The sequence below is a fragment of the Sinocyclocheilus grahami genome, unplaced genomic scaffold (genome assembly GCF_001515645.1).
Source record: "Sinocyclocheilus grahami isolate Dianchi unplaced genomic scaffold, SAMN03320097.WGS_v1.1 scaffold733.1, whole genome shotgun sequence".
In the NCBI taxonomy this organism is placed as follows: Eukaryota; Metazoa; Chordata; class Actinopteri; order Cypriniformes; family Cyprinidae; genus Sinocyclocheilus; species Sinocyclocheilus grahami.
In genome coordinates this window covers 234,889-247,332 of record NW_015505912.1, presented here as the reverse complement: position 1 = coordinate 247,332, position 12,444 = coordinate 234,889, and the positions used below count along the sequence as shown (strand labels likewise).

The following is a 12,444-nucleotide window of genomic DNA, read 5'->3' as shown; positions in this document are numbered from 1 at the left end:
CAGCATTTAGCTACAAAATATTTTGTTTAATAACTTTCATTAGTAACACTGGAAAATATTACTTGCTTACCAGTTTTTTTAGATTATTTTTTATACAAGTTTTTTTTTCATATATACTCATATATAAATGTACATGAACTACTGGCTTATTGAGTAAGTATGTACTCAATATCTCAAGATAACGTCAGAAACAGGAATTTCCCCTGCAGGATATATAAATCGTGAACATGATGGGGCTTTGTTACTGCTGGAGTCTGGCGACTTTGCGGATTTTCTTTTTGATTGCTGTTGTTAGAATGAACTTCCAGGGTAAGTTTTATTTTTTATTTACATTAAATTATTATTATATGAAAAAAAAAATATTCTGGAGAATTTTGCTTCATATACTATTTTCAATGATATTTTAAGTTATGTTATACTATGTAAACTTTTCAATTTTGATGATAGAAGGCTAAGATGATAAATGTGTTATTTAAGGTTATTTAAAAAATAAATATATATGTATAGTAAATACGTATGAAGAAGCCTTAGGTAACTTTTACAGTTAATTGGAATAAGATGCATTTATGTGAAATCAGGATGTCCAGCCATGGCTAAAGCATGTGAGTGTGTGATCCATGTGTGTGAGATCTGTGTCACAGTGTTATGCACTTCTAATCACTTCTGTCTCTCACTCTCTCTCCTCCAGCGGCTCTATTAGTCACACTTGTGGGAATTGTGGCATCTGCCCCAATCTCTGACAAACTGGGCATTATGAACAAGGATACTATTGTACAGGCTCACATTTTAATCAACAAAATTCTAAAAGATATTCCTACAACTCATGCAGCCTGGATAAACAACAAGGTAAGCACATTTATTTCAGGACTGTAACCACCATAGACACTGAGGGACATACTATCCCCAGTATTCAGAAGAGCAGTCAATCAATATGCTGTTTTCAGTGAATGATTCTTAAAAATGTACATTTGGTCCCTCTAATCTTCAATCTTGTTTACATGTTTGCTGTTTAACCTCTCTCTCTCTCTCTCTCCCTCTCTCTCTCTATATATATATATGTATGTATGTATGTGTGTGTGTGCATTGGCTTGTGGTTGGGATAGTCTAGTGGCCAACGATCTGGGCTGTCAACTGAAGAGATGTAGATTTGATCTGTGAATGTATCACCATTTCACCCTGGATCAACAAACTTAACTGCAACAGTTAATACTAAGTTTTCTTCACATTCATAGCTCTCTGTGTATATAGATTTACAAGAGGGCCAAGTCGTTTTGACACTTTAGTCACATTTGGGAATGTTATTGCATTAGATACAAAATATCAAATTAAGTGGCATCTCACCAAACAAATGATTCTAAAACTTTTCTCAGAATAACTTTCAAATGATGATCAGTTTAGTTCACATAACCTGTGGACACACATTGTTTGACAATCACAAAGTGTCCAAATACTTTTGAGGGCCACTGATCGCAAATTTTCTTTGCTCTGGCATGTATGTGAGGAGTATGTACTGACACAAGAACAAGAAACTCTGTCCTGTCGTGTTTAAACAATTCAAATGCTTGTCTTTTCTTTCAGAGTCTGACTTTGGGCGACAGCACGACTAGACTGCAGCTGGAGTTCTTGAGGCAATCTATGATACCCTCTGCCCCAGTTCTTCAGAACATTTCCAGTATCTCCAGCGTGGTACATTTTATTCTTTTTGTTTTTGGCATTTGCTTAGTCAAGTATGACTGTTCATTTTTTTTTAAATCATACTTAGCTAAGGCAAGGGATATATACAAACCTAAACCTATGCAGTACTGTAGTGTAAACCCACACTTTTTGAGTTTAGTTATATACTATTCCGTTTATAAGAAATCAGATTCACAACAGCAAGATTTAAAAAAAAAAAAAAAAATGGGCCAATAAGAACAAACACCACTTTTCTTTCTTGTTGTATTATGATAGCTGGAGAAGAATTATTACTTTTTGGACTTTATAATGGAACACAATTACTCAAGGAACACAATTAAAAGACAAATATAACAGGATTTTTCAGCAAATAAACTGTGAGATCTCTCTGTTACTGTCACAGGAAACCTGCCTTGCACACATAGTGAAGGGACTGCAACTACATCTGAATCTCTTGAATGAGATCAGCAAAGAACTGACCCAGACAGACCAAGTGAATGAACTTAAAGCTGAAATTAAAGAACTTCGTTCCCTAATAAAAAAGGTATGGTATTGGGGGACTGTTCTTTTGTGAATGGGTAGATGAAATGCAATTTATTTACTGTTTTGTTGTATCAATTCCTGAATTCCCTAAATGTTAGCCTGTTTAGTCATGCCTTGATTTAGCAACTTACTATTGCTAAATTTAAATCATGTATGGCAGCATATTGCAGTGCCTCTCTTAGGATAGCAGTCAAGTAATGTGTTTAAGCCATAGCTATATAAATAGAGAAGGTCAGCCTTATCTCATGAGAAGTTATAATAATTCATACACGATGGCAAAAATGTCTTACTCGTGGTTAGAGTATGTTGGGAAAGTGCTTCATTTGGTTTTCTTTCCAAATGCAGTTTAACTGAACTGCATTTTTTTTATTTTTAAATGCTCCATTCGTGCAATTATGTATTTTCACAGTTGCAGAAGCAGGCGGGATTTGGCCCATCAAAGTAGGCATCAGATGAGCAGTCACAGACCCCAGAGCATGATCTGGCCAAGCATCTGACAAATAAATACATGACCCAGGTGGCGGCCCACCTCACCCTGCAACAGCTTCAGGACTTCAGCTGTGACGTCCTCCGCAGTATCCTCAGTATTCGCAGAATGACCTCCAACATGTCCATGGCAGAGATCCCTAACACTGTGCAGCTCTGCATAAATACAGCAGGTCTATAAGCAGCCTAGACCAGTAAGCCCAAAGTATACTTGAGTTTTGACACAGAAACATAGCCTTTAAAAGTACACTGTATGCGGATAGCATGCAAAGTATACTGAAACACATGCAAACTGGAATGTTCCATCTTTGTTCAGTGTCTGTGCTATTTTTCTAAAGAAGTAATGAAAAATTGATTTCCCTATGGACAAAATAAACCTGGCTGTTGTACTCTACAGAGTATGCATAGATTAAAAAAAAAAAAAAAAGGGCTACGCACATACAGCATTGTACCCTAGCATACATGTTAAAAGCAAAGTATACTTTGGGCTTTACACGGAACAGAAGCAACATTATACAGTGACAAGCAAAAAACAAACAAACAGTTGATATGTGTTTCAAGGTACACAAATTATTTGTTGCTTGAATTATGTTGCACCATCAGTCAGGACATGGAGGTACTGCAGTTGTCTTCAGATTTTGTATTTTGTTTATTTATTTTATATTTCACTTCACATTTGATTTATTATTTATTAATTTAACACTTTAGGAACTCCCTTAAATGGCTTTATTCTTTACAGTCTGCCTCAGAAAGCAATGTATTATTTAACTCACTGTGAAATGTATTATTTAACTTTACTGTGTCATACAATCTGAGCACATGAACATGTCTCATAAGTTGCTAAATGAGATCATGGTCATTGGATCGATCTCCTGATCTCTGTGAGAACTACCTACTGTTTTCATTACTCATTTCATGTGATATGTTCTTGTTTTTATTTTTCTTACCCATAAATATTACTTAAATGAGATAGATGATTTTATTTATGATTCTGTATTATTTATTTAATTATTTATTTATTTAACTGAAAAATACATGTATTTATTTTTGCCATTATTTGTTGTTATGTTTGGAATATTTGAAGATGTGTCATACATTTTAACCAAATAAACATTTTTGAGGCTAATGAGTGTTAAATATCAATTGTTGCTCATATCTTCTCTCTGTATTACTTTCTGTATCTGGAATTTAATTCTATCATCTTTAGCCAGTTGACAATTAATCAGGAAACAGACAAAGGCCCTTTGAAAAATATTGCACACCTGAGGTGGTAATGCGGCCACCATGCAACAAGTTGGGTATGCATTATTTTTCTATAATTAAATGGAGTTGATTATTCTGCTTATACCACGGTTACCTCAGAAGCTTTTGTCCATTCAAAGCGCTTGTGTGTAAAAATACTTTCATAAAATTGTCGTGGAGACAATCATGGGCCAGTGCTGACAAAAAGTTCCTGTCGGCAATTTTTAATATGTGTCTGGGAGAGAGAGAGTAGGAGAAAGAGATAGATAGTGCTTTCCATTATTTATAATAATAATGATAAGAAGAATAACAATAACAATACATTTTAATTGGAAAAGGTTTGTCCTTTCATCCTTTTTTGGTCATATTTGTTTGCTTGGTCAGTGTCTTTGTGGTTTTTGGTTGTTTTGCTGTGGTAAACTGCAACGCTCTAAGAAATAGCTGAAATACATTGGTGAAATTATATGTCACTGTAATGTGGTCTATATACCTAGAACTACCTAATAGATGTGGGATTACTGGAAATAAATAATAGAATGCTACAGTGCATGCCCACTTTTTTAGCGGCTTGGCTCCAGAGGTGTTTTTAATATTTATTTTTCCCATAAGGATTTAAAAAATGTACTCGGTTACTAATGTAATCTCGGTTCCCTGAGATCCGGAAAGAGTACTGCGTCCGTTTGGTTCGTGCAGTGAATAAAAAAATGAACCAATGGCTCGGCAGCGGAGCTGTATGATCCTATGGGGATAAAGCCCGCCAGAATGAGCGGGGTCCACTGGCTAAATAAGCAGCATATCGCCATAGGATTCTCAGGTTACTTCGACTGAAGCGATGACTGAGTCGTGCAGCTACATAGCACGGCAAGGTATGCAGAATATATAGAATCTGGTAAATGTGGATGGCGAGGCCCAGCCGGCCACCGCACAAATTTCTGCAATGGACACCAAGCCCAGGAAGAGGCAACGCCTCTAGTTGAGTGGGCTCTTACTCCCATGGGGCATTGAAGGCCCAAAGAAGAGTATGTTAGCATAATAGCGTTGATTAGCCATTTGGAAAGTCTCTGCTTCATAACCGGACAACCCTTGGTGCGGCCCCCGAAGCACACAAACAGCTGATCTGACCGCCTGAACGGGGCGGAACGCTCAACATAGACTTTCAGTGCCCTAACGGGACAGAGTAAGTTCAACTCTTGGTCTTGCTTCGAAGGAGGAAGCACCGATAGAGTTATTACCTGTGCTTTAAATGGAGTAGAGAGCATTTTAGGTACATAACCATGCCTTGGTTTCAGGACGACCTTAGAGTTGTTGGGCCCGAATTCGAGGCAGGTGGGGCAAGACTTTTAAGACGGCCATATAATGAAGCACTGAGGCTGCTTGTCCAGCAGACAAGTAGGCTCGCTCGACAAGAGCCGAAGTCGCCCTACACGGCTTGGATGGGTGGGCCGCCTTTGCCTTCCAGCCGATGGCCGTGGGCGGGCAGAGATGCGCGGCCACTGACTCATCCAGGAGAGGCAATCTATCGTAACCTTTTTCTTCGGCGCCGTCAACTGATGTGAGGGCGGACGAAGATGAGGCATGAAGGCGGGCCGAGTAGGGGGCACACCAAGACCTGGTGATCTCGTCGTGGACCTCCGGAAAGAATGGTGAAGCTCGTTGTCGGGGGGCTTGACTGCGCCCTGGCAAGAACCACTCATCCAGGCGGCTGCGAGTGGGCTCCTCTGGTGGAGACCACTCCAAACCCAGCTCCACCACAGCTTTAGACAGGACACGGAAAATCTCGGCGTCCATGCCAGTGCTGGCTGTGCTAGGTTGTGCAGATGGCAAGGTGACGTACGAGCCCGACAGCTCCTCTGCATCTGAAGCCTCCAACAACATGCTGTCGTCCATGGTGTCACACTCGCTTCCTCCAAATGAGACCAGATTGCTCAAAACCTGCAGAGGCAAGCTGGTCTGGGAGGGAGAAGTGGACTGGAGAAACTTCTCTGAGTGGAGAGAGTGAGGCACGCTGGGGCTCAGCCGGCGTGGGCTCACTCGTCACCGAGCGCTGAGTTCCTCTGCCCCGCTGCTTTTTCCTCACAGGCTCCTGGGAGGAAGAAAGCAGGAGGGTGTGAAGGGCGGAGTCGCTCTCTGAAAAGAAAGCTTTCCGTGAGCTCAGAGAAGTGAGACTCATATCCTCGCAATGAGGACATTCCGTCTCAGTGAGTGCTGCTTCAGCGTGGGTGGCACCTAGCATGAAACACACTCGCTGTGACCGTCAGCGGCATGCAGGTGGTCCCTGCACGAGTGACAGTAACGGCGCGGCATTTTAAACATCGTCGAAAATTTACTCTTTTAAATTTGCTCTTTTATATTGCCGGATAGCGACAGGGAACCGGAGACCGTCGCTGCTGCAGTGCAAGGCGGCGTGAAGCAGAGAGAATGGCCGAGCAGGAAGGGGTCTCTCGATCCGCTGCGAGGCTTGATCCCGGCGAAGGCTTTGTAGTCTCGTAGAGCGAAGATCTAGTAGTCGTCGCTGAAGGAGAATAATCTGAGGATCCTATGGCGATGTGCCACTTATATAGCCAGAGGACCCCTCCCATTCTAGCGGGCTCCGCTGCCGAGCCATTTGTTCGTTTTTTATTCACTGCACGAACAAATGGCCGTGCAGTTACACTGAATTATTGAAAGGTTTCAGTCATCAGAGAAAAAGGAGATTTCCCCAAGCGTCTTAAACAGACGCAGTACGAGTGAAGTATCGATAGGGAACGTCTATATATTGGGATCGCAGGAAGACATCTGTTGCAATTTGCTCACAACAGCTCTCTGATTAATTTAACTTTCTTTGCAGAATCATGAGTAACAATTTTTCACCTCGAATTCTGATGTTAAACATTATTATTTTAAAACTTAAAGCTGCAGTTCGTAACTTTTTTGGTTAAAAATGATCCGAAATCAATATTTGAGCAAGTACATAACCAGCCAGTGTCGAAACTATTGCCTTACTTTAGCCCGATTCACAACGTCAGCTTATAATAATGTTTTCTAATTTGAGTGGTACGCGTAGGATTTCGCGGGAAATTTGAGCATGCCCTGCATCATTACGTTACGTCTGTAAACATAAAGAAGTTGTCCCGGCTACTAGGCTATCGCATGTGAGGATCCTGCAGGTGGCGATCGTTTATAGCCTTTTTTCACAGCTGGAATAATTAAATGTATCATTTTGATGGCGGATTTTAATCCAGAAAGTATTATGTGTTTATGAAACACATGTGAATGAAATTCAGTTATATTCCAGTTTTAAATGTGCTTCTGATTACAGATAGCCTGGGTTTACACAAGATTTGTATTTTAAAGGGGTGATATGATGCTGCCAAAAAGAACATTATTTTGTGTATTTGGTGTAATGAAATGTGCCGGGTGTGTGTTCACTGGGTGTGTGTGTTCACTGCTGTGTGTGTGCACTTTGGATGGGATAAATGCAGAGCACTAATTCCTAGTACGGGTCACCATACTTGGCCACATTTCACTTTCATTATTGTTTCTCTATGCCCTGCCTTTCTGAAATGCGTCGATTTTTACAAAGCTCATCGGTCTGAAAAAGCGAGGTGTGCTGTGATTGGCCAGCTATCCAGTGCGTTGTGATTAGCCGAATACCTCAAGCGTGAGACGGAAATTTTACGCCCCTACCATACTGTGATGGCGTGTCGCAGCCGGAGCGACGAGACAAAAACATTAAAACCCATTACAAACGAGGCATTTGTTGCATCCAGTGGGGACATAATTACTGATTATAATGACGAAAAACACAGCGGCCTAGCGTGAGCGAAAGCCCCGGCTTAGCGTGAGCTGAAGCCGGGCAAGAGTGAGCTGAGGTGGCGGGGTCGAGAACGGCGGTCCCAGCGAAGGAGCGGTGAAAACGGTGAAAGCCGATCCGGCGATCCACAGCACTAAGTTGATGTATTTCCTCAGCGACCAGCACGGATCAGCTCTAGGCATGATGAAGCGGATATCGTCCTCTTTTGGAAGACCAAACAAAGTAGTTTCACTTTCACAAAGATACACACAGCGTCTTCAGGACATGGCGGCAGCGGCAACAATACTACAGCGAGAATAAAAGTTACGCCTTCTTTCTTTGCGTGAACATTTGGGCGGCATTATGCAAATCTTCCCACATAGTGAGGTAGATATGTGGGGGCGTGACTGATTGCCACACATACTCCTCAAAACATTAGATTCATCCGCGCTGGAGCCGTGCCGCCGCACAGCCCACTCAAGGAAGATAATTCCGCACACAGCTGCAATTGCAGGTTTTCAAACAGAGATGGCGACAAAGAGGCAAAACTTATGGACTGCAGCTTTAATTTTAACATGAAGTTGAGTGCAGAGGGGGGTTTCTGAGTCAGAGAAGTGAATTTACATTAAAAAAAATTATAATAAAAAAAAGATTTTTAATTGAATATTGCACTGTATTAAAATTTACATCATGTTTTATTTCATGTACCCTCATAATCTTTAATCAAAAATACTAACTTCTCCTTACACTTTTTTAAATTCACAATGCTAAACAACATAGTCTGAAAAATTTAAAAAGTAAACAATAGTGCTAATTGTGTTAATAACAGTGTTTATTTTTTGTTAATACGTTTTTTTTCTTCAGTTAAATTGTAAAAGAAAAAAAAGTTTGGTATGTATTTTGGTATATTTGTTTTCTTTTATCTTTTACAGAAAGTGCATTTGTTGTCCATGAAATTTGACCATTTACAGAGGTTTCACTTGGATTTACTTTACACATAATAGTAAGATTAGTATTCTAGCATGAAACATACAAACATTTGAACAGAAGCATTGGACAAAGCTGCATGTACTTTATGTAGGCTACTTAAAATGATCCCGTTTTCATGTAAATGGTATCAGATAACGATAAGTTTACAGCTCATGACACATATTGAGTAAAAACAGCATCATAACCTCCAACACATGCACGCATCAGATCCACAAATGTAGGCTACATTTCAATCTATATACAGGCAACAGATCCACACATGCACTCATCAATCCACAAATACATGCAACAAATCAAATCCACTCACCAGAACAATGCTCAAACACATGGTTTTCTTTTGCTTACAATCCACAATTTCACAAACGTATATATCAGGGCTGGGCAAACTTGGCCCTTCCAGGCCACTTTCCTTCAGAGTTTAACTCCAACTCTAATCAAACACACCTGAACCAGCTAATCATTGTCTTCAAGACAACTAGAAGGCTACAGGCAGGTGAGTCATATCAGGGTTGGATCAAATATCTGCAGGAAAGTGGCCTGGAAGGGCCACGTATGCCCATCACTGGTATATATAGTGCAACTGCATAAAAATAAATGGCATGACATATTGTCAGATTGACATACAAAGGTTTGGTTAAAGGGAGAAAACACAATGGCAGAGGTCAAAGTCATCTATCTAGTGCATATGACGACAATCAAAATGCAGCAGAGTGGAACACGAAAAATAAAGCCAATAAAGGATACACCACCATTTACACTGTTAATGCTATCCCACTTTTATGACTTTCTCTCTTAATGAACACAAAGTGTTTTAGGGGAAAAAACATCTCTCTGGGTATCATGCACGTATACAGGATATCCAAAGATGACACCTCAAAAACTACACAGTATATAGACTAAGGATCTTCGTATGTGTTCATCTGAAGAAAGAAATTCATATGCATCTGGGCAGCATGAAGAGGAAATTATGAGAGAATTTTCATTTTTGCCTGGAGTATCTCTTTAAAGAGCAAGATGTGATGCAGAGGCCACATATTCCTAATAGAATACAAGAACATGTGTTGAATTAATGATGAGTGACATAGAATTAAAACATACAATACAGACTTTTTGAAAAAGTCACTTTTTGTGTTGTCTATTCATTGTTCCTGTCTGTAACAATAATACATCTTTTCATTGTTTATTTTACATCTAGAATTTAGTATTAATTAATCCGCAAATATTGATATATAATTATTTGTGATTAGATTAATTAATGAGCAAATCATCTAAGTTTTTAGAATAAATAATTAAAACTTAATTAAAGATTACATTTGATGGTGAACTTTTGAAGCCAGAAATTTCCCTGATAAAAGTTATAACTGATGCTGAAGCACATGTGCTTGATGTGTGAAAACAAGCATCAATGGTTCTTGCATGTACGTTTGAGCTTCTGTTTACCATATTTAATGTGCATAATATGGAAGGAAATAAAATCCAAATAAAACTGTATTTTTTTTCTTCAGAAATGTAATCAAGTAAAAGTACAAGTAATCAGTTTAAATTGTACTTGAGTAAAAAGTAAAAATAAAAAAAATTAAGAACAGTAATCAAGTAAAATTACTGTTATAAACTAAGTATGAATGATATAACTGGCATTTTAGTTTTTTCATTGTAATAAATGATGATGATGATGATAATAATGATAATAATATCTGGAAAGAATTAAATAATTCAAAAATATTAGTATAGAAACTCCTCAACTAATGTCCCCCGAGAGAATCTCAGTCACTTTCACCATAGCCAGTACTCATATTGGCATAAAAGGAAAATTAGCAGTTGTTATTATACAAATCTAAAGCAAGTTTTCTTGTAGAATTCTGCCCAACGAATAGAATGACCACTTATTTTACAATTCTCAGAAAGAAAAAGAAATGGGGTATGACAGACACTGTACTAAATTTACAGGCATTCCTTGACGTATAGGATATGATGTAACACAAGTCCTATTTTTATCCAGTTTTTTTTTGTTTTTGTGTGGTGTTCTTTTCCACTTGATCATACACTGGTATTTCCCAGTAATACAAGCTCTATTTGGTTTCTGATAAGTTAAATTATTTGCTGACTCGCATCAAATTGAGCTGACTCACTTGGTCCATTATCCCACCATGCCTACCACAGTTCTACAGTAATTTGTTTTAATTATTGGATTATATAGGATGTTTACTCACATCACACATCAATGTTCCTTCTTAAATATATATTATAGAATATAATAAAACTTTCATAGGGTTATTTTTTTAAAAGAAAATAGCCAAAAGAAAATAGCCATGCCATAATTATTTGACAGACTTCAAAATAACTTTTTAAAATTGGACGAGTCTCAAATCCATTAATCATTCTTTGTTTTAAGAGTTTTGTGTTTGTGTGTGTGGCCTGAACTGCCTGCATCAGTTGACGTCAGCTGGATTTGGGTTCTGACATTTCCATACTTAACATGGAATTTTAATTTTTTTTGGTGGCCTGACATATGAAATTGCCAGAAAAATATATAAAATAGAACTAATATATATAAGTCAATAGGTCACACATGCACTGATAGCGCTGAAGTAAACTAACCCTGAAACAGAACCTACTCTGGAGCAGGTTATGTTCAGAGAGTAAGTTGCTATGGCTACTTGCATAACTTGAGAGTTACCTCCATTTTTGGAACCGATATCTGGGGTTATCCACTTACTTATTCCCTGGGTATGTCACATTACTTGCTTTCTGGAATACACCCCAGGCTTGTATGGCTCCTATTGTATGATATAGGAGAATATGGAGCTCACACTCAAGAAAAAAAAGAACCAAAAATAAAATTGTACTATCCAAACTGAGAAAAATTCAGCAGTTTGCTACAGTTGTATCGCCAAAAATTCTGATTGTAATGTAAATCATTGTGATCTTTATAACAGTATAGCAGTCTATTACATAAAATGCATATAAATGTCATTTGTCACTCTATATAATGTCTCGGTAAGATGATTTTTAAATGCTTAGTTGGTAACACTTTAGTATAGGGACCAATTCTCACTATTAACTATTAAAGTTGTTTATTAGTGTGCCTATTATTAACATTGGCTATTTATTAGTACTTATAAAGCACATATTCTGCATGACCATATTTTATATTCCTAATCCTACCTAATACCTAAACTTAACAACTACCTTACTAATTATTAATAAGCAGCAAATTAGGAGTTTATTGAAGCAAAAGCCATAGGTAATGGTTTCGTAATAGCGAGAATTGGACCTTAAAGGGGCCATGTGATGCGATTTCAAGTTTTCCTTTCTCTTTGGAGTGTTACAAGCTGATTGTGCATAGATAAGATCCCTGAAGTTGCAAACACTAAAGTCTCAAAACCAAAGAGATATTCTTTATCAGAGTTAAGACTCTGCCACGCCCCCCTAAAACGGCTCGTTCTAACACACCCCCACATATCTACCTCACTATGTGGAAATATTAGCATAATGCCGCCCACATGTGCACGCAAAGAAAGAAGGAGTGGTTTCAGTAACCGCAGTTAGTGTTGATGCAGCATGTCAGGGAGACGCTGTGTGTTTCAGTGCGAAAGCAAAAGCACTTTATTTGGCCTTCCAGAAGTAGATGCATTTAGGAATCGTTAAGATTACTTACAACAGAACAGCAATGCATTTTATGGACGACCGTTTCGTGAACCTAGGAGAGGAGGTAATTCTGACTTTGCTATGACAAT

General features: G+C 38.6%; 1 pseudogene; it reads left to right on the top strand.

Annotated features, from left to right (window-relative positions):
• The first annotated feature begins 227 nt into the window (after positions 1 to 227).
• On the top strand, positions 228 to 3,314 carry LOC107560542 (uncharacterized; annotated as a pseudogene).
• Positions 3,315 to 12,444: the final 9,130 nt, after the last annotated feature.